At 42.5% G+C, this 24136-nt stretch overlaps 1 protein-coding gene across 1 annotated transcript in view; it reads right to left on the bottom strand.

The window, feature by feature from the left end:
- NUBP1 (nucleotide binding protein 1) overlaps nucleotides 1–24136 on the bottom strand; it is a 39572-nt gene that overhangs the window by 12019 nt on the left and 3417 nt on the right. The window lies entirely within an intron of this gene.

Raw genomic sequence — 24136 nt, 5'->3', positions numbered from 1 at the left:
ATCATGAGTGATGTTGAGAAAGTGGATAAGGAAAAGTTATTTACTTATTCCCATAATACAAGAACTAGGGGTCACCAAATGAAATTAATAGGCAGCAGGTTTAAAACAAATAAAAGGAAGTTCTTCTTCACGCAGCGCACAGTCAACTTGTGGAACTCCTTACCTGAGGAGGTTGTGAAGGCTAGGACTATAACAATGTTTAAAAGGGGACTGGATAAATTCATGGTGGCTAAGTCCATAAATGGCTATTAGCCAGAATGGGTAAGAATGGTGTCCCTAGTATGAAAGTAGAATGAATTATGTTACAAAAATAGATAGGATTAAAGAAATGCTGTCTGTACCTTTAAGGAAAGTCGCTGGAATGCTGGAGTCCAGGTGTCAGGAAAACAGACATTAACATAGAACAATTGCACCGTTTAAGGGCAATTGGTGAAGCATTAGCCTTAGATCGATAGGAGTTAGTAAGGAAGTAGGATATGCATGCTATGCCCCAGGTGAATTTTGCTGTTTTCTCCTTTGTCCCTTTGTTTGATTCCCGCTCTTTTATCTGTATAAATAAGACTGTTTGGGTCTTGCATGGCCACTCACATTATCTGCATGATATTGGCGGAGCGCTGCGCTAATAAAAACAGAGTGGTCTGACAAATTGTGAGTCTTGATTCTAACTTTGACACTAGCCTCTGTTTGTCAGAGGATGGAGATGGATGGCAGGAGAGAGATCACTTGATCATTGCCTGTTAGATTCACTCCCTCTGGGGCACCTGGCATTGGCCACTGTCGGTAGACAGATACTGGGCTAGATGGACCTTTGGTCTGACCCGGTACGGCCTTTCTTATGTTAAACAGTACATTACCTATAAGCAATGTTTACAAGTAAAGTCCCCATTCAGAATGTTAAGTGTCTTTCTCCTATGCCAATTAGCTAGTCTTTAAGGAAACACAGGGTATGGCTACACTGGCGATTTGCAGCACTGGAAAGCCTCCACCAGCGCTGCAATTAGTAAGTGGCCACACCTGCAGGGCACTTCCAGCACTGCAACTCCCTGGCTGCAGCACTGGCCGTACACCTCACTCGGCATGGGGAATAAGGATTCCAGCGCTGGTGCTGCAGCGCTGGTCATCAAGTGTGGCCACACGCCAGCGCTGTGATTGGCCTCCAGGGTATAAGGTGTATCCCAGAATGCTTTTATAAATTACTCTCTTTGTTTTGTTATGCAGCCTCTCTTTGTTTTGTTGTGAACGAGCTCCGATCGGAGCTCCGAACAAACAGAGCTCCTGTTTGCTGTGATCATCTGTACCTGGCTGTAAACAATCAAATGAGAGGCAGGCAGGGAGAGTGAATGAAACAGAACGGAGGAGCTCCGTTGAACTGCTTATCTAAAAAAACAAACACTGATCACAGCAAACAGGAGCTATCTGTACCTGGCTGTGAACGATCAAATGAGAGGCAGGGGAAACAGCGTTGGATGCAGGGTTCGCAAACATTTTGTGATTTTTCCAATCTCTCTCTTCCCCGCTCCCTGTCACAGTACACCACAGGGAGTAAGGAGTCCGTGTTGGAGGCAGGCTGTTTGCAATTAAGAGTTAAGACTAAGGGGTCAGAAACATGTTCTGATTTTTCAATGCAGGAAGCTAAACACACAGTGTTGGCTCCAAAAATCCCCTCTCTCTTTCCCCCCCGCTCCCTGTCACACTAGACCCCACTCCACCCCCCTCTTTTGAAAAGCACGTTGTGGCCACTTGAATGCTGGGATAGCTGCCCATAATGCATCACTCCCAACAGCGCTGCAAATACTGCAAATGTGGCCACACACCAGTGCTGGTAGCTGTGAGTGTGGCCACACACCAGCGCTGGCCCTGCACAGCTGGATGACCAGCGCTGCAAACTACCAGCGCTGCAAACCGTAAGTGTAGCCATACCCACAGGCGAACCTTGCTAACACTAATGGTGTCTATGTGATTAGTATCAAAACACAGTGTGCTTATACGTCTCAAAAAAATAAAAAAAAGAGCTATAATAAGGTTGCATATCACTAAAAATTCAGAATTTTGTACAAAGTGATGATTCTGCAGTATTATTGTCTTCACAAGCAATAAAGTTCATTTTATGTTGTTATCCTGGCATTAACTGTTTACTTGAAGCATGCAACTCATTTGTACAAGCTAGCCAAGCTGTACTGAATTTGGAGGGGCTCAGCTTGCTTTTTATCATGTAAGCATTTCCACATATTTTAAACAAGCCCTAAATATACAAACAGTCAAGGAGAGCTCCCAGTAAATAACCTATTAGGCCACTTGAGACAATTTATTCTTACTGTTTTTAAAACAATAACAATCATACCTCTTCTCCCTCTATACCCATTATTTTAGGGATTGATGGTCCACAAATATCTATGTCCAGCAGAGCAACCTAAGAAAAAAAGTTGGAAATAAATCTACACGGGTTGTTTACATAATATGAAATAGAAGCAAACACTAAAATGAGTTTAAATTTGGAGTGTAGCCTAGATTAGTAATGGGAAATGAAGCATTCTGACAGATCACTGGCTTGAAGACATGACTGCCTTTACTAAATTCATTTTTGGGAGCAGGCCCAGTTCTAATGGGCAGTCATTCACCATTTCCATGGAAGTTAATTTGTATCTTCCTTCGTAGATACAGCAGGAATTGCTTAAACATGGAAACTGAATTGTCCCCTCATGCGCACGCACATCTATGCTACAAGAACAAGGCCCAGCTGCATATTTTCCATGGTTAGAGGGCATCCCATTGTAACAGTTTTATTGCTAGCATGCTTAGAAATTGTGAAAAGAAACACGTTTTCCTATCCACCACATTGACAATAAAACCCATTGTAATATAGATGTGCTTAACTGTGTAGCATGGACAGACCCCTGGGGATGGTCTGTGCAGGTCAGGATCGGCACAGATCAGTCAGTGCAATCCTGGGGAACTTTACTTCAGGCTCAGACATTTTTAACAAAGGCTAAATTGACTTAAAGTTACTTGAGAGATTAGGAGTTTATTAATTACTCTTCAACCAGCAGTATTTGAATCTGAGATCTTAAACACCTCAGTTTTTACAATCCATTGTGAGGTACAACATTTTAAACAGTCTTAAGCATATGTGCAACTCTCAGCAATTAGGCATTTGTGTACCATTCTGAGCAGCAGGGGGAATTGCTTGAAAATAAATTGCTTTTGTAGGAGTCCTTTCTGTGAATTTAACATGTAGCAAAGCTTCTGAAATGCAATTTGAACTCATCTGTGCTACATTCTCCACCACACTCAGAGCAAAAAAGGTTATTCTATTACAGTCTAAAATAATGCATGTACACAGAGGGCTGAAAGCCCTTTTGGTAGACATTACAAAGGTATCAGATTTTTTGTTACTTTGAGAAAAATCAGATGACCTCTAACACTGTATCAGTAAAGTACAATATATGGAAACAGTAGACCACCACACAAAACCCTCTAACTCTTAACGGTGGTCAGCATCCTGAATAATGTTTTGAATTTTGCACCAGGAAAGCCTGACTTCAAGCATCTAGTTTAAGTAGCAATCAACTTGTCCATCCTACTAAACACTGACTTACCCTATTCAGGTTATAGGATAGGGTACGATATTATGTCTAAAACATGAGCATGCATTTTCAAGCATGGCAGAAGCACAGAAATATACCATTTCTCAGGAGCTGGTCAGTTGAGTTCTTAATAGATTGATTATACTTTTATACTTTTGCAAAGTTGTGACAAAACAAAGAGGATTACTATTTAGTTTGGGAAGATACATAACTGTACAAACAATTTTACAGGTTTTAAAGGGCATTTATATGGTACCCATCATAATCTAGAGCAGTGGTGGGAAACTTGTGGTCCGCGGGGCGTACGGGGCCCGTCAGGGTAATCCGCTGGTGGGCTGCCAGACACTTTGTTTACATTTGCATGGCTTCCTGCAGCTCCCATTGGCTGGGAATGGTGAACTGCAGCTCCCATTGGCTGGGAATGGTGAACTGCAGCCACTGGGAGCTGCAGGAAGTGGGGGTGGGCTGCAGGATTGCCCACCACTGATCTAGAGACATGTTCAGCACGCTCAGATACAAAGACAAGCATTCCTCTATCTAGCTAAATTTCTCACAGCCCCATAATTTAAAGGATTACATGACAACAACCTCGAAGCAGATGAAATTATAGCAAAAAATAGAATTGACAGCTATTAAAAAGCCTGAAGAATAGTGCAAAAGTTTAGTCTCTTGGTTAGGGCAATGGGATTCTTCTCTTCTCAGCTCTGCCACTACTCATGCAAAGCTGTATCAACCTGGAGATGAATAAATAGCACAGAAATTATATTGTTATACTATGCTTTGTTTTTGAAACATCTGCTATTTTAGTAAGAAAAATGAGCAAAAGAAGTTTGATGTTCAATAACAACTTAAATATTTTTAAAGTACAGCGTACACATTAGAAACTGATTCAATCTACGCATTATAAACCAAGATAGGTTTTTTTGGCTAAAGATCAGGGAATAGCCATGAGTCTGTATCCACAAAAACAACAAGGAGTCTGCTGGCACCTTAAAGACTAAGGGTAAGCATGGTGGAGGTTTTTTACCCATGAAAGCTTATGCCCAAATAAATCTGTCTTTAAGGTGCCACCGGCCTCCTTGTTGGTTTTTTGGCAAAGAATTACAGGGTATTACAGCTTGTTTAAAATGTCATAGAACAATCCTGGATTCTCCAATCCTGGAGTTGTTATAACTAACGCAGGTAAATGTTCCCTGAGCAGCCACGCATGAATTGGTAGAGCCCTGTATGGATACAAAAATGTATATCCGTGGATATAAAGTGGATATCTGCAGCACTGCAGGGATCTAGCAACAAGGAGAAAGACCAGCAGGGCCATGGCCAGCGACTAGGCCAGGCAAAAGCTGCTGCATGTTGGGCCGCCACTCGCAGGAGTCAGTGCCCAGCCTGGGCAGCTCCTCCGGTATGACTGAACTGCCCTCTGCCCACTGGGGGTGGCACCAGGCTCACTGGCAGCTGTCCCTGGTCACACTAGTGTGTGCAAGTAGCTCACACATTCCCAGGAAGGAGACCCTTCCAGGCAGCGGTGTGTGTCACCAAGATGGGAGGGGTTGCAAGCACCTTGGAGTACAGGTTTAGAATAAAAAAGACTGATAAATTGGAGAATTGGTCTGAAATCAACAAGATGAAATTCAAAAAAAAAGACAAGTGCAAAATACTTAGATAAAAAAAATCAAATGCACAAATACAAAATGGGGAATCACTGGCAAGGCAGTAGTACTGCTGCAAAGCATCTGGAATAGCATGTCACAAAGTGAGCAATAATAGAATGCAGTTGTGAAAAAGATTAATATTCTGAGGTGCATTTAACAGATTGTAGGTAATTGTCCCACTATACTTGGCACTGTGTCCAGTTCTTGGTGCCACACTTTAGGAAAGATGTGGATAAAATGGAGAGCGTCCAGAGGAGAGCCACAAAAGTGATCAGAGGTTTAGAAAACCTGACCTCTGAGGAAAGGTTAAAAAAACTGGGCATGTTTAGTCTTGAGAAAAGACGACTGAGGGGGACTGTAAAACAGTGTTCCAATATGTTAAGGCTTTTAAATAAAGGACGGTGATCAGTTGTTCTCCATGTCCACAGAAAGGAGGACAAGAAGGAATGGGCTTAATCTCCAGCAAAGGAGATTAATGTCAGATTAGAAAAAACTTTCTAACTCTAAAAGGTAGAAAAACTCTGGGCGAGGCTTCCCCATCCTTTGAATTCTTTAAGAACAGTTTAGACAAGCACCTGTCAGGGGTGGTCTAGATATACTTGGTCTTACCTCAGCACAGGGGGCTGTATTATAGGACTTCTAAAGGTCCCTTCCAGCCCTACATTTCTATGATATTAATATAACTTGAGTGCAACAGTGAAAGGAGTGCAGATTTATTTTATTTTGGGATATTTAGAAGCTTAGCAACTGTATTAAAAAGGACTGTGAAACAATTGCTTCCATTAGAAATACCTGAAATACACATCTCTGTAATAGCAACACATGATACTAGCAGGTAAAATATCCAGGTCTTTAAAAAACCCTCTAATGCCACTTAGGGTATGTCTACACTACCAGATTAGTTCGATTTAACTTAATTCGAATTTGTGGAATCGACCTTACAAAGTCGAATTTGTGTGTCCACACTAAGGACACTAATTCGACTTTGTGAGTCCACACTAATGGGGCAAGCGTCGACATTGGAAGCGGTGCACTGTGGGAAGCTATCCCCCAGTTCCCGCAGCCCATTTGAATTCTGGGATTTCCCCACAATGCATGTTGGGGGGGAAAAATGTGTCGAGGGTGGTCTTGGGTAACTGTCATCATTCAACGTGCTTTCGGACGTCTCAAGGGGAGATGGCGGAGCTTACTGACTCGCTCAGATCTCAGCTAAACCAATATCCCCATTGTTATTGCAGCTTGCTGTGTGCTCCACAATCTCTGTGAGAGCAAGGGGGAGACCTTTATGGCGGGATGGGAGGTTGAGGCAAATCGCCTGGCTGCTGATTACGCTCAGCCAGACAGCCGTGCAATTAGAAGAGCCCAGCGGGAAGCGCTGTGCATCCGGGAGGCTTTGAAAGCTAGGTTCCTCAGGGAGCAGGGTAACCTGTGACTGTTCAGTTTCTTTACAGAGAAGCTGAACCTGCCCCTGCTTCAGTTACTGTTGACTTTCTTCTGTGGTTACATACCCCGTTCACCACGTTTCCCCCCTTCCAACACACGTTTAAAAATAAAGTTAATGGAACATTGTTAATTAACGTTTTCTTTATTAATGAATTCGCGTTAAAGGGTTGAAACAGGGATGCAGACTGTGGTGGGTAGGGTGTGCAGTGATGTTAACACCGCTTCTACACTCGAGGAATGATAGGCTTCTGCTCCTAGAGCAGTCTGCAGTGCCGGACTGGTTGTTTCAATGGAGCCTGCCATCCCTCCTTTTCGGGACTCTGTGTGCGGGGGCTACGTGACCTTGTGGTGGGGGAGGACGGTTACAGATTCCCCTGCTGCGTGGCTCTGTGGTCCGGGACAAGGACCGCTGCATAAGTTCTGTAACCGCCCTCCCATGCCACAAAGTCACGTACCCCCCACCCACACAGAACATGAAAACCACCTCCCAGACCGACCAGGGTGCCTACTGACTGCACTGTGTGTGTGACCTGCTGTTGATCCTGCCCCCGTGTCTGTACCCTGGTAAAGGTGACTGTCCTATGCAATTAACAACCCCCTGCCCACCGCGTTCACAGACAGTCTTCTGTAGAAAAACTTGACGGAAATAGTAATTAACAGCAAACTACTTTTAATAATCAACTACACAGTTAGGGGATGAAACTGGGATTGGGGCTTCGGTGAGCCAGGAAGGGAAGGACTTCTCAACATTTAGGGAATGAGAGCCTTCTTGTATTTGTGCACTCTGCAGGGGTGCAGTGACAGTTTTCACAGCCCCTGTCGCCCCTCCTTCTTGTTACTTTGGGTGAGGGGTTTTTGGGACTTTGTGGCAGGGGAGGGCGGTTGCAGATACAGTGCAGGGGTGCTCTGTCCTCCTGCCTGCGGTCCTGCAGAACATCCACAAGGCGCCGGAGCGTGTCAAATTTTCCCTGGGCATTTCCTGTGTGGCTGGTCAGAACATCCAAGCTCGGACTGCTGTCCAGAGCGTCAGAGTGGTGCACTGTGGGATAGCTCCCGGAGCTACTAAGGTCGATTTCCGTCCACACATAGCCTAATTCGACATAGCCATGTCGAATTTAGCGCTACTCCCCTCGTCGGGGAGGAGTACAGAATTCGACCTAAAGAGCCCTCTAGGTCGAACTAATTAGCTTCCTGGTGTGGACGGGTACACGGTTAAGTAGAATTAACGCTGCTAAATTCGACAAACTCCTAGTGTAGACCAGGCCTTAGTTTCCAAGCATTATTCTTCCATATGTCTTAAGTGTTAGGAGAAAAAGCCACGAGCTGCAGAGGCATAATGATCTCTCACTCAAATATTATATCTTACCTTTCATCAGCCTTAGGGCAAACCACATAGGCAAAGGTATCAGGGGGTAGCTGTTTTAGTCTGTATCCACAAAAACAACAAGGAGTCTGGTGGCACCTTAAAAACTAACAGATTTATTTGGGCAGAAGAAGTGGGGTTTTTCACCCATGAAAGCTTATGCCCAAATAAATCTGTTAGCCTTTAAGGTGCCACCAGACTTCTCGTTGTTTACATAGGTAAAATCACCTTGACATATAGGACATACAGCCCTCTGCCAACCAAAAAAAAAAAAAAAGACCACACCACACTGTACAAACAGGAGACATACCAGACAAGGACACAGAGCAAACTCCAACACTTACAAAATGCCAAGGTCTCATCCCAAAGTCCTGGCAGAGCAATTTGCTTTGTGTTCTTGTGACATCAGAGGGAGGAAGACCTAAGATGACTGCTTAACCGTTTGAATCTGCAGTCCCTGGGAGACTAGGTATCCTCTCTCAATTTTAACTTTCATCTAACTGAAACTCAGTCAAGTGGTCTTTCAGATTTACAGAGCATCATTGTACACTGTGAAGAAGACAGTTGAATTAAAGATAGAATAAAAAAAATACTTGGAAAATACAGTTTGTCTGCTGAATGGTACTGAGGAAGAATCGCATCAGTGATCAAGTCCAACATTTGACCCTTTATTTGCATTGGGGGGAGAAACAGATTTTAATTAAATAACCACCAGAATTGCTGAAACTCTCTCACAATCATCAGGTATACAAAGGTTCCCCCCACTTGAAAGTCTCTGAAAATGTGGATGCTATTTTTGCCAACAGGTCTGGGAAAGAAAAAAAAAATCCAGTCAAAGACTAAGAGGGCAGTACATGATAACCAACAGGAGGGAAAAAAGAATCAGAGATGGAAAAGGCCCATTGCATCATCCCAATGCAAGAAAGTTCTCTGCAGTACATTTCTAGTGTCTTTTGCCAGAGTGAATAATAATAAAATCATTTGATTTTAAAGATAGTTCTAAGGGGAATTCCTACTGTTGGATAATCACATGTCCCTCTAAGAGGGCACAAGGCAAGGGCTAAATTACCTGTGGATTAAGTTCAAATTCCCCTCTGTTATCTGGTGATTTTGAACCAGCCACAAACACCAACACAAGATAAAGAGGTCTGTAGAATACATTGTTTAATATTTCCAACTAGGAAGGAAATTCCACTTACGCAGCAGAGAAAAATACAAGTCTTATGATAAAAACCTCTTGAAAGAAAACAAGCCTAACTTCCAGATGTTCATGGTCAGGGTGGTCAGCCACTCAGACCTGGTTCCTCAAGTTTAGTGATAAGAGTTTTTTCAGTGGCTGCAACCAGATTTCTGTGTTCTCAGTGCAGAAATATCAAATGGCTGCTGGGTTTCCACCCCCCTTCCCTTAAAAAAAAAAATCATGAGTTTTTTTTTACAGTTTCACTCAAGTGCCCTTTGACTTTCTGTGGAGGATACTCTGCATTTTGCTGTTCAAAAAGGTTTGTTGTTTTCATCACTAGATGTCCTTACTTTAAACTATTGTAATAAAATACTGTCTGCCTTAAAAGTAATAAACTTATTGAATTTTAAGATATGGACTTGAGAATACTCAGGAAGCTAATTACTGACAATTCAAGCTGGCAGATGCATGATGGAAATATTAACAATACAAGTGTTTTGAACCTGTGTAGTTTACTGTTCCAGTTACTAGTTTGTTTAGAATTAAGTAACATTGAGCACCTGTACTTCTAAAATGGGCACATTTTAAACTGCACTCTGCAATTAAGTAGTATTTAGAGAATGTCAGTGTTACACTTCAGCCCATATTCCCCCACTAACTACCCCAGCAACCTCATTCACATTTAATACCAGGGACAACAATAAAGAAGCAAAGAATCCTCACATCAGAAAAGTAATTACTTGACATAACAATTTCTCTGAAAGAAAGAAAAAGAGCTATTGAAGATTAGCCTTGTCCACTCCCACCAGGGACAGCAGACATCTCAACACCACCTCATAATCAACTGTTTAAACTAATTGTAAATTGAAAGATAATTGGTCCACATGCAACACATTGCTGAAAAGTCAAACTTTTGACTAAGAATTAAAACAGCGTCTCACTCCAAACTTTCAGATCTGGACCCTAATTTGTTCTGCTATCTTCTCACTGCTTGCAACATGAATAGAGAACCCAACCTTTTGTTAACATTAAAGTAGTCACATTTCTCATTTTCAAGTGATCTGCTTTAATTCCATGCAGGAGGAAAATAATCCTATTTCTATAGATTCTCCCTCTTTGTTCACACAATAGATAGTTTATTTGCACTGAGCAGCCAGCTCAGTTCTCTTCTTTTGCTGATTATCATCCCCATGAGATGACTGTTAGCTCTGAAACACAAACCTACTCTGGATCTTTGCTACGCTGCTGGAAGTGAAAAATAAAACAGGAGAGCATCTCTTTGCTACCTTTAAGACACCACGGCAGCGTTAACCATGTACTTGCTTCTAGTTATGACACTACCTTAATGTAGTTTTTAAGATATCCTTACAAAAACTAAAATTTTGAGATTTTACACGAGAAATCAGTTTCTAGGTTAGTAATGCAAAAAAGCCCAATAAATAAATATTGTGGAAGTTTCCTGTATGGGAATTAGCATAATCAAAATCTATTATTTGTCAGCTGCTAAATGTTGTTTCATATTAAATCCCTAAATCAAATTTAAGTCTTCTCATTCATTTCAATATGAATGACCATTCTAGTAGATTTTTGTCCCTCCTTTAACAGGAATGTGAAAACTGGCACACTGGACCTGATCAGCAGTCAATCTATTCCAGTATTTCACCTCCACTATTGGCCAGTAAGTACGAGCTGCTTCCAAGAAAGGCACAAGAAATACCATAATTGCCTACTCCAGGATAGCCTGGCCCCAGGAAAAGTTTCCTCCTAACTTCCAGTAATTAAAGATTTGTTTGTGTCCTGAAGGGTTTATATCCCTTCCCAGACAGATGGGATAGAACAAGTATGAATATTCTTGTTATCCCATAAGTGCCCTGCTCTTTGGTTGAATGTCTTGTGGCAATGAGCTTCAAAATGAGTGTTGCATGGGAAAGTATTTCCTTTTACCAGCTTGGCATTTTTCACCTTTCAGTTTCACTGAATGCAAGGTTGTTCCTGTAATATGAGACAGGGTGAAATACAAGTTTGATCTACCTTCTTTGTGCCACTCATTGTCTGTATTTCCATTCGATTAGTCACCTTTAAAGTAAAGATTCTAAGTAGGTTCTGTTACTAGTGGCAATAAGATTAAAACTTGATTTTGAATAAACAAAGACTTTTTTTAGGAACAGCTGATTGCAGAAAACATCAGTTATGAAACAGTCCAAATTATTGTTTTAAATATTTAAAACAATCATTTTATAATGGGGAGGAGGAACTGTTAGGGATTTGGGGAGCCACCCCCAAGCAGACCCTGTTAGACCCCTAGCATCTCCCATTCATTCAGCCACATCTGCCCTGGTCCCCTCCCACTCCACATCCCTCTATCCCCCTGTACCCCAACTCTCCCCTGCCCTCCCACTCCCATTCAGCCCCAGCTCAGTGCTGTCAGCCCACTAGCCCCTGTGCCCCTACCCCACTCTTTCCACCTCCAGCCCTTCTGAACCCTCATCTAGGTGACCCCCCAGCAGCTCCATGTGCCCCACTCTGTCCATCCCCCCCTCACCTGGCCTTGCAGGCAGGGCACTGTGAGAAGGCAGCCACTGCTCCCTCCCTCTCCACAGCTGGTTGCTCCCACCTGGAGCCAGCTGCCCTCTCTACTGGCACTACAGCAGCTTCTAGTGGGCGAAAGGTGTAATTGCAGCACCTCCCACAGAATCTATTTCCTGCGGGGGGGTCGGGGGAGAGGAATGATTTCTGCACATGCACAGTCGTGCAGAATTCCACCAGGGGTAATTTCTAGGTTTTTAAAAAATATTCTCAACTGTTATCTTGAACCATTTTAAGTCACGTAATTTTAAAATTGCTGAGCCATTAAGTCTAAAGATTTAATTAGTTAATTGCAAGTACTACTAGCAATCATACTATATTTCTTGCTTTCTTCTCACCATGCCTGACAAGTCTATCTTGTCTCCCGTCTTCCCGCAGCATTGTAGTTTTCCTTCAAACCCACCTTTACTTCAAAGAGAACATTTCTACATATTTAAGAATTGATTCTAGTCTCAGAAACAGAGCATGCATTGTCTTGTGTTTTAGAAATAACTACTGCAACTCCACTTAGTGACATGCAGCCTCCCACACGGCATATCTGGCAATGTGACTGATTTTCTTTGACTGATTTATTCAGCCTGGACTCTTGAAGCACACTAATAATACCATCTACCAGAAGGTGAGTGCAAAATTCATGGGTCTGTAATTCTGTATGCCAATATCATGACTTTCTAACCACTTCCCTGCCCCCTAACCAACTGTATGCTGGCTTATTTGGAACTGTTCCATACCCACAAGAAAGAAAGAAAGAAACTCTGAGGAGGATTTGGATTAAACAAGACTTGAAGAAAGTGCTCTGTGTAGCTCAAAAGCTTGTCTCTTTCACAAAGAGTTGGTGCAACTTTGTGGCCTTGTGGGTTATTTATTACAGAATTTGGAAAACACATTTGGCAATACCAAGTGGGAAGGATGATCTTACGACTGCTGCAAGAGCAGAGCTTCAGGGACTCCCAACTACCTGAAAGTTCTAGTGGTTTCATCATACAAACTAAAAACCCTGTGTTTTATACATACTCTACTGAGGCAATCTGAGATCCTTTGGAATGAAGGTGCTACACAGTATAAACACAAACTGATTATGTACACAATTAAGTACATCAAATAAAGTGACACTAGTATGATGAATTTACATAAATTATAAATAAGGCTCCATGTTTGTCACGGAGGTCATGGATTCAGTGACTTTCTGTGACCTCCGTAACTTCTGCAGAGGCTGGTGTGCCTGGCCTGGGAGCTGTCCAAGCAGCTCAGGCAGCCCCATGGCCAGTCGCACCAGCTGCTGTGGGGGCAGTCTCGCCTGCGCCCCCCCCGCCCAGCAGCAGGAGTTTGGGTTGGGGGAGGGACGCTCAGGGCTGGGACAGTGCTTACCTGGGGGTGGAGGGATTCCACGGAAGGGCGACAGGAACTCCCCTCCCTCAGCTCCTAGCTCCACGTGCTGCCTCTGCTCACAGGCACCGCCCCTGCAGCTCCCATTGGCCGCGGTTCCCAGCTAATGGGAGCTGTAGAACCAAGACTTGGGGCGAAGCGGAGACAGCATGTGGAGCTCAGGAACCGAGTAGGGAGCCTGCCCCAGCCCCCCCAAGCCCTCTCCCCCAGAGACGCCCCCATCCAGTTTTAGTCAGGGGTATATAGTAAAAGTCATGGACAGGTCACGGGCTGTGAATTTTTGTTTACTGCCTGTGATCTGTCCATGACTTTTACTAAAAATACCCATGACTAAAACATAGCTTTAATTATAAATCCTATGTGGTAGAAAGGCAATCTCTATTGCAACACCGCCAGCCTCACCGCTCTGGAATCACAAGGGTGGAATCTCCATTTGGCAACCACTACATAATACTGTTTCACACACATATTTTGCAATTACATGTGACCACTGACCTCTCTCCTAGTCACAGAATCTCAGACTCTGCTATAGCAACACAATAAGAGGATCAAAGGGAGCTCCAGGGAATGAAGTCAGGGAGACAAATTGTGGCAATTGCATAACTTCAGAGAATTTTTTGATATCTTTTACAGTTCGGAGACCAAACTAATCAAATTCAGATTTTTTTGCAATGTTATAGTCAACTCTGACTTCCTATAAAGTGGGAACTGTTCACAACAGCCATTCTTACTGCTTAGTCTATTGCCATCATTCCCTCCAAAAAGTCACGCCGCCTGCAATCCAGTGGAAAACTCACAAACCCACCAGAAAGACATTCTAAGCACATGTATTTTGAGTTTCTAAACCCCTTTCTTTAAAGGGACACTAAGTTGCATTTGGGCATGGAGCTAGCATCCACCAGCTCTCAGAGCTTTTTAGCTGTTGAGCACACTCAGTTCTTGTGCCAAATGCCACCGTTATATCTGCCTTTTAACCAAGTGATGGAAGTTACAAACTCCATAGCCCAGATGAATGTAGAGCTGTAGAATAGCTGACAACAAATGTTCTGTAACAAGTTGGCCAGCTTGTGAGTCAAAACAGGTTGCATATGCAATTACATTTAACTTTCACCATCCAAGAATTTCACTAAGAGCCTCTCACTAGATTGAGCATTAATCCTCCAGTTTTATTCTTTGTTTGCCTACAAAGACTATATTGTTTAGCCAATAGGGCTATATATCCACCTTAAAAGAGGCACTGAATAACAAAATTATTTGTAGTATCCTTCCAGAAGTTTGAAACCCTGTCTTTGTCTGTTTTAATTGTTTACAACTAACAAATTCCGCCTCCCCCTCCACCCCCAGCTTCACCCATATCTCTTAAGAGGCACAAGTGTAACATGATCTTCACACACTCCTGTTGCTCTTCTTTTATGTATGGTAATGCCTGCTCTGGGACCTGGGTGTAACTCATGCTCCCTCTGGTGACTGGTATATAAATTATATAGAAACAGTTTCTATATGTGTGTATGTATTTAATGTCTCAGTAACAGAGAGGTGGATTTATAAAAAGATTTAGAACCTAGATGGCACTGCTCAAGCATGTAATCTTGAGTATCAGAAATTATTGCACAGCCTACCTTCATACTGATGTAATTAGATACATAGACTACCTTCAAACTGATGTAATTAGAATGCAACTGTCAATGTGAAAGTATAATGAATCGAATAAAATGTTAAGCAACTGCATTGTATGGTTGAAAAGAAGATCTAATAACTTTTAGTGTATTTTCTTGGGGGGAAATTACCAATGTTCCAAATTTATAATGTTGCTTATGAAGATTCACCTCGTCAGGCCTCAGCAACCCTAGTTCTACTTGCACGGAGGCAATGTCAGGTAATTTAATTTACATTGGGAAAGTGCAGACTGAACTAACTTATGCAGTAGTATGAAGGCCAAACTGTCCACAGAGTCATAGATTTCACTTGCCAACAGGCAAGCAGCATAAGAAAATATTTCACTTAGTTGTTACATATGATACATTAGACAAATCACCATGTGTGTCACAAAATAAAGTCACTTATTTCTAGTTTATTTATTTCTTTAACATGCCTGAAACATTGATTATTGTACATGTTAAACAATATTCTGTAGAAACCTGTTTCATATGGGTATCGTTTTTGCCGCATCAGGGTAAGGGGAAATGAGAATTGATCCAATATGAAGTCGTTGTAAAAGATTTGTCTTTCTGAATGAAGTAATACTGCATGCGGAAACTCACAATCATAGGAAAGATTTTAAAAGCTATTAATTAAAGAAAGTTCTTAACTGAAAAACAGAAGCTGGTTTCATAGCATTAACTTCAAACCTATTGAGACAGATTTTAGAAAAAAGTTCATACAAATAAAATTCTATCAGTACTAAGCACATAGCACACAAGTTCAAGGTGTTGTTACTGAACCTCTTTACTCTGTGTGTTGCCCACAATTTCTCTCTTTGTGCATATTGACAAAGACAACTTTTTACTGTTATCAGTATTGAAGAATCCAGACAGTATTAAGAGTATTAAGTATTAAGAGACAGCTACATTCTAGACTACCTCATGGATCAGCAACACAAATGGCTAAGCTCATATTTAAAAAAAAAATATTGTTTATGGTGACTGAGGAAGTAGGAAGCCAAGAAGAGCCGCACCCCACACAACTTGAAACCAGGGTTCACACTGAGTGTGTTGACTGTTAAACTTACAAGTCAGCACAAGACTCTTAACCGACTTGATAATGGAAGCAGGGCCGGCTCTACCATTTTTGCCGCCCCAAGCAAAACAAAAAACAAAAAAACAACCCAAACAACAAAAACTGCCCAGATTGTGCCACCCCAAAAATGGACAGAATGCCGCCCCTTAGCATGTGCCACCCCAGGCACGTGCTTCCTCCGCTGGTGCCTGGAGCGGCCCTGTGGGGAAGAATGGCACATGCCATTTTTATAGTTATTTTTGTGATCTTAACTGCACTTGACACAACCAATGAAATGTTAAGGTTTTTTTTTATTGTGTATGTCTTTGTTTTTTAAAGATGCATTTTGGTAGCTTTCACTTCTCTGGGGTGGGAAGGACAATATAGGAGTAAAATAAAGCCCCTTCTTACTCCCAGAACCCCTTAGAACAGACTAACAGGCACATGGGAAGACAACCTCATGCCTGAGCTACTTTTACCTGTTCCCAGGTGTGCGCAGGATAATGCGTTTTATGGCAGCTTCTCTCACCACCTACACATCCTCCTGCCCAATGGCAAGTCTAGCTAGACTGTGCCCTTTCAGAGACGCAAGCAGCTTCCTTTTCACCTCCAAGATCCCTAGTCAGTGATGTGTGTATCTGTGTGGGAGGGGCGAAGAGGATGGTACACCAAAGACACAACAGACAGAGTTAGCAGATGGACTGTAGTTATTTGTATTTATTTCAACAAGATACCTAGATACGGACTATGCTGTCTTACAGATTGTGTGTGCCTGCACACAAAAATACTGCATCTGTAAGAGACTCGTGTGGGGCAGTCATTTGATCTTTTGAGGATTTCACGGGTGTTTTCCTTCAACCTAACACCAGTTCCAACAGTTTAAATGCTTGCAGTTTGAGGGAATGACAAATATCTTACTTACAAAAGAATTTTAAGCACACCAGCAACTCCTTTTATACTAGGAGTAACAATAAACAGGAATTCCTCATACAAAAAGGGAAGTCAGTTATGCAGCATTTTCCTTCTTCAGAATTAGGCATTAAAAAGGTGAGGGACAGTTTTTACATCTTCTGGCATAATGACAGTACATCTGTCATGGGGGCAGGGAGCTATATCTAACCTCATTAACCCCCACACTGGCACTGCCCTATTGCCACTTCCTACCTCCCCCACTAGCACTTCCCAAATGGCCAGTTCCCCCCCCACCCCCCGCCCAAAAAAAAAAAAAAGTCAGGATGTCCAAGACAGAGCTTAAAAAGAGGACTGTCTTGGCCAAAATGGGACATATGGTCACCACCAATTTAAAAAGCAACTATTCGTTATCCAGTTAATCTCCTCCAAATTAGAGATTCCCTCTGAATATCAATGTCTCTTTGATGGAGCAGGATGAAACCCCCATTCTTGGTAAGACTCTCTAAGACTGGGGTGGGCAAACTTTTTGGCCTGAGGGCCACATTGGGGTATGGAAATTGTATGGTGGATCATGAATGCTCATGAAATTGGGGGTAGGGGTGAGGGCTCTGGCTGGGGGTGCGGGCTTTGGGGTGGGGCCAGAAATGAGGAGTTCAGGATGCGAGAGGGAGCTCCAGGTTGGGGTGTGTGTGTGTGTGTGTGTGGGCTCTGGGGTGAGGCTGGGGATGAGGGCTTTGGGGTGCAGGAGGGTGCTCAGGGCTTGGACTGAGGAGTTAAGAGGGTGGAAGGGGGATCAAGGCTGGGGCAGGGGGTTGTGGTACAGGGGAGGGGTGTGAGGGCTCTGGCTGGGGGTGCGGGCTCTGGGGTGGGGCCAGGGATGAGGGGTTTGGGGTGCAGGATGGTGCTTCAGGCTGGGACCAATGGGTTCAGAGGGCAGGAGGGGGATCAAGGCTGTGGCAGGGGATTGGGGCATGGGGTGGGGAGGGCTCAGGGGTGCAGGCTCTGGGTGGCGCTTACTGCAAGCAGCTCCCAGAAGCATGTCCCCTCTGTCTCTGAGGCGCAGCCAGGCAGCTCTGCACAGTACCCTGTCTGCAGGTGCCACTTCTCCAGCTCCCATGGATGTGGCCCGTGGGCCGTAGTTTGCCCACCCCTACTCTAAGAAATCAGAAAGACAAAAAGATAGGACATTGATGGAAACATTACTAACATGAACTCTCCTTCCTGGTCAGTTCATTTCTGGGGCTAGTGCTGGCTTGAGGCTCAGACAGGCAACAGGGCCAAACTGAAGGTAACACTGTTGACAGAAGGCACAGCCTCCCTTTTTCAATCTCATGCTTGGGTTAGGGATCTAAGCCCAAATTCAGAGGAGTCTCTTACCTCCCAGCAGTCATTTGCTCAAGGGGCTAATAAAGATGTGAGGGCTAGTAGATTCACTGATGTATACATGTGTCACCTATGAATGTAGACTCCAGTGCAGGAGCTCTTCTAAACTGGCTGTGGTTGGTAAGGGAAACGGCACACCCTTCTTTGCTTTAAAGTACCACTATCGTAAGAGCCATATCATTTGTCCACTTTTGACTACTTTATTTCTATATTACATTAGTACCTAGAAGAAGCTTTAGCCAATTCAGGGGCTCATAGGGTTATACATTCAGCAAACATGTGGTGAACAACATTCCCTGCTTTCTCTCAGGTGTTTCTTTCTTCTGTCTTTAATGTGTTGGCTGGTTTATTTGCTTCAGCGCCACACTTTATGGGCAACTAGTAGCTGAAAGCCTGTGCTGTAAGAACTGTGGCAGTTGATCTAAGTAATCCACCATCTGTGCAGTCTCCCTCACAGGGCCGGCTCCAGGCACCAGCCCAGCAAGCAGGTGTTTGGGGGTGGCGGCACATCGGGCTCTTCGGTGGCAATTCGGCAGCAGGTCCTTCGCTCTGAGAGGGAACGAGGGACCCGCCGCCGAATTGCTGCCAAAGAAGAAAGCGGCGTGGTGGAACTGCCGCCGATCATGGCTCCCCCCCGACCCTTCCGCCGCTTAGGGCGACAAAAACCCTGGAGCCGGTCCTGCTCCCTCATACACCCAATGCAATTGTTGCATGAAAGTTATCTGTATAGGAAGGGTGGTGATTGGTTAAGTTACCTCTGAGATCACAATGGTCTAGAACTCTTGGCATGGCATAAATGCAAGTCTTTCTGCCACACAGGTGTAATTCATAAATGGCTGAGAACGTAAAAGTTGACTGGTAACAGACCACAGATCCCACTGATGATTAAATGTGGTGATATTCTGAACAAAACCAGCTCTCAACCATTTTTGTAGCTATTTCCATTGCTTCACACTGCCTCAGATATTATAGGCTTCAGAGTGACAATCCTGGATTCTTATTATATGGATAGATTTTTAATCTAGCCAATGAGCTGGAAAAATGTGTGGTGTTCAGTCTCCCTTAACCTATTTCCTTCCAAGTCCCCAGCTTTTATACTGAGATCTGGAAATGCAATCCCAACGGTGCCTGGAGACAGTTCTTATAATACAAACTGAAACACTAACACCCTCCGCTCCCCCCTCAAAAAAAAAAAAAAGATTGCTTCATGTGAAAGAGACAGGCTGCAGCAGTGACTACAATTTGACAATGTTACGTTGTACTTATCCGAATCAGTCACTTGCTTTTCAGTAACCTAATTTAAAACCAAAACCAACCCCTAAAATCATAGGGTTGGAGAAATTATACTCTGTTGTGCATACTGAGCCACATAAAACTTGCTCACTCATATTTTTACAGAGCAAGGCTGATTAAATGAGAAATGAACATTCACATCAGCGTGAGAGCTCATGCCAGCTTATCTAGTCAACTTACATCCAAAGGGAGAAGGGAAATTGCTGATCTCAACCACAGAAGTCTTGACATCAGTTTTTAAGTAGTTAGAAATAGTAAATATTGTCAACCATCTTGAAGGTTCTTACATAGGAAGGACCAGATTGTGCTTCCAACATTCACACATAGGGGGCACCTTCTGCATACATATCTTCTGTTCTGTGTTTGAAACTAACAATTTGAAATTGTCAAATAGGCTCAGATATAATTATTTAATCAAAGATTACCAATCAGATTAGCACAGCACTATACAGAAAGAATAGATACATTACCACCCTTAGCAAAAGATAAAGAATCAGCCTCTATTTCTTACTACTCCGTCTCTGGTAGGATGGTGGCCGTCTGTACTCCCCACTGTAACTTCTGAACCTCCTCTCTTTTACAGGGAGGTGAGACAAAAAACTTAAAATGATCGAAGACTTATTTCTAAATTCCTTTACCTGCCTGACCCTTTGGGTTTTGGCAACTAGTGTTTGTAATGGTCACGTGATCAAACTTCCTACTTCACCAATCTGGATAGCACTACTGTATAGTGCTAAAAAAAGTCATTTCCTCACTATGGATGTTCAAAGATTTTCAACTTTAGTTTATTTAGTTAATAACTGAAGGCTACCATAATGGACTTTTCAGAGCACAGGACATATCCGTGACAATTATTGGTAATGGAGAAATAGGAATTTGAGGAGGCCATGCCTTGCATTCTATTTGGTTGTCTTTGGCAACCCTATAAACATGTCAGTTCTAAGAAGGTGGTGTTGGAATTTCAAGGGAAAGTTTCTTCATTTAGTCCAGATGGGACTGGACGAACCATGAATGCACATCTGTAGTGAGAGATTCTGCTACTAATCTGTCATTACCACTTTTACACTGTGATTTATTTCTGAATTGTACTGTAACATGTTACCTTTGGGAGACTATTTTGTTTACTGTGAAACTTCCTTTACTTTCTAAATTCCTATGCTATCTTTGTGATATCTATGCATGGATTTATTTACAAATAAAACTGCTTTACCAAAGTTACTTTGAGTGAAGAAAGGTAAAAAGCCTTTGAATATTGGAATTGTTTGTTAGCCTACTGATGCATTCTGAGCATTCAAGGGCAACTATCCATACAGGTAAGCCTACTGAAATCAAGAGGCACTACTATTGTCAGTTGAACTACTCACATGCAGTATAGGGAATGGAAACATAGGTCTCTAGCAGATGAGCTAAATAGGAATTGTCACTAGTTGTCAGTAGCGTTTGTTTTTAAACTGTAAAAACACATTGTTTAGAAAGAGTCTTACTAAAGTAATCAATGAAACGAGAAACAGTGAGTGCTACCATAATCCTGACACACTTCACCCCATCACTGTGTCTGCATACAAAGCAGAGAACCCAAAAGCTAAAAGTAGTGCAACTTTTAAACTCTGTAGGCCAGCCATTAGAGGGTGACATACTCAGAAAGTTGAGCCAGTCTACCCAATAAAGGGGTGGGGTACATATATAGATTATCTGTCATGTTATACTGGCCCACTAAATAGCATTTATTACCTTTTGGCTTTGAAAAAGAAAGTTTGATACATGAGAGCTCATGTATTACTCAGTCTAGACAATAAAATGGCATTGCTATTGTTCACAGAAGTTCTGAACACATTTTTCTCCTCTCTGACTAGCAGATAATGGTCACCTTCCAATGAATTTCATTAGGCATGTCCCATTTTCAATATTATTCCTCCTTCACTTGAGTGTTGGCACTAGGGGGCTACTACCCCTGAATGGATCTTTAATGGCTCCCAGTGGAGCAGATTACTGTCATACCAGTGAAAAAGGTCCACAGTAATTAACTTGCATACACTGCAGTTTATTTGAGAAGGAATTACACAAGCAGTAAAGGGTTACATTAAGCACATAACTCCTATGTTGGACATTAAGGAACTATACATTAAGAGCTGTACATTCCTCTTAGTGAGCCTTTCTTTCACAAACATACACAAACAGGCCCTGTGCTAGTCTCACACAGTTCCTGCTTGGCAAACAGGGAAGGTGGTTACCCATTCTATGGGTAACTTCTTCTCTCCAGGTCTGGTCTCCTCAGCCCTCTGGTCTGTCTCAGATTTCCTCCAGGCAAGGCCTTGGCTACCTGGAAACCCCTCTGGCTCAGTCCTACTCGAGCCCACAGAGCAGAGTTTTGGCTACTCTGTCCAGCTTCTGCAAGCGTTAATTAAGGAATCCCCTAACAGTAATTTAATCTGCTTGATATTTATATTCTTTTCCCTCAAAGGAGTCATATGCCTTCAAATAGCATAACTCAAATTGACGTAGCTTAGAACTACTTACCGCGGGGTCCACACTACACGATGTCGACGGGAGACGCTCTCCTGTGGACTCCCCTTACTCTTCTGGATCTGGTGGAGTACAGGAATCAACGGGGGAGCGATCTGCAGTCGATTTAGCGGGTCTTCACTAGACCTGCTAAATTGACTGCTGATGCCTCAATCGCTGCTTGTCGGTAAGTGTAGACAAGCCCTCAGATACCCAACACTGGAGCCTGTTGCACTGCTGCTAGACTGAAAGGCCAATTCCACAATATGTTCATTTTACATTAGGAATATTTTAGTTAACACTTTGGATAGAGGAAACATTTCCAGCTGGTCTGATCCTGGCAAAGTGTTATACAGATAAGTTTGGAAGGATTTTACCATACGCACTCAAACCAATGAAAAATAGTTCCATTGATAGTCAAAGTTTACATATAGGAAAATAAGAAAAATGCTGCTTGAGAACTTAAGAGTTTGATTTAAGGATATTTGCTTTATATACTTTGACATGTAGGGTTGACAATTTGTGTTTTAACAGTTTTAAAGCTTTAGCATCTCATGTCAATTATTGTCTGGTCCCCGCATAATTTTCTGCAACTGTGAAAGTTTAATATCAGTAAAAATCAGAAAAATGCTTGAAAATAAATCTCAATACCCATCAAAATTATAAAAAATAAAAATAAAAATCTGCCAAACCTATATATAGAGAACAGCATGCACCTGTCAATGTTGGCAGCTTAGGTTTCCCAGCTCAGAGTCAAATTGGTCTTTACAGGAAAAAGAAATTAAACACAACATTGCAAATTATCTCCTGCCAAACACAAGCATTTTCCACTTAACATTTGCTGATTTAAAAATAAAACCAAAAACCTCCCAAACAATTCAATCAAAATAAACAGGCTTTCTACATAACTCTTGATTTGCTAAAAAGGCACACTAGAAGGAAACCTCCTAAAATATTAACATTAAACTTCTTCAGTAGAGTTTGGTGTCTACACTATCATCAACAGACATTCTTCCCTTCTATATTTTTTCCTTTCAAATATACCTACAACAGGGATATGCTTATTGCCATATGATAATTACATGTTTTCTGCATTTAGTGCTATGTAATTATCTGGCTGGTTGTTCTGCTTATATGGAAAACCAAAATAAAAAGGGTGGAGGTGATGTTCAAGCAAGTTCAAAGGTCTAGACTGGGGTGGAAACGAAGTGAAAAGAGAATTAAATATCTGGGAAGTTTATGCATTACCTTCCATATGAAACACTTGGCTTCATGTTAAACTCCAGTTCAGCAAGATATGTAAATACATGCCTAGCTTCAAACATGCGATTAGTCCCATTGATTTCAGTGGGACTTTTTATGAGTTAGGCATGTGCTCAAATACATTTCTGAACTGGGGTCTTAACCCAATTCAAAAAGTAAACAGCAGGCCCAGGTTATCTTCCCTGCTTCTGAGAGATCATTTAGAGGCTCTCCCCTGGGGAACACCAGGGAAGGAGTGTGCCACAGAACTGTCCCTCTCTTGGGACATTAGGAGCTCCTTCACGGGTGCATCTTGGCTGGGAATAGACTTTGCAGTGTTTGGCTGGGATTGAAGTCAGTGATGAATTCTGACAGCAATCTTGCAATCAATGATGCACATGAATAACTTTACACCAATGAGTAGCTGCAATGTGTTAGTTCATTGGGGTACTCATAGGAGTGAAGTTACTTATATGCACAAGCTTTTGCAGAATCAGGCTCTCTCTGCTTAAAAAGCCCAATCCAGCTTCCAGTGAAGTTGATGTAGCTTCATTCCCTGGGTTTAGCATGCTAACGCAATGCTGCTGAATGTGTTCCTAACACTGCAGGGAAATTACATTAAGAAGTCATCTTTAAAAACACCCCCCTCCCTCCCAAAACCCAACCTCCATCCCTCCTAATTTTGAGCCCAAATTAACTGACAGTGTCTCTCTAGTTTTCCCAGGCAGGAATGTACCACAGTGTAACTAATGCTCATATATAGTATATTTCCCCAAATTGAAAATTAAACAGTTTCATATGCTGTAGATAAAAAGCTAAGAGGGTCATTGTCTAGAATTGAACACCTACAGTTTTGAAACCAATCTGCAGCAATTTAAGGAATATTGTTTGAAAG

The sequence above is a fragment of the Mauremys mutica genome, chromosome 11 (genome assembly GCF_020497125.1).
Source record: "Mauremys mutica isolate MM-2020 ecotype Southern chromosome 11, ASM2049712v1, whole genome shotgun sequence".
NCBI lineage: Eukaryota > Metazoa > Chordata > Testudines > Geoemydidae > Mauremys > Mauremys mutica.
The sequence above is the reverse complement of the archived record's forward strand: the minus strand, read 5'-3'. Positions and strand labels throughout refer to the sequence as shown.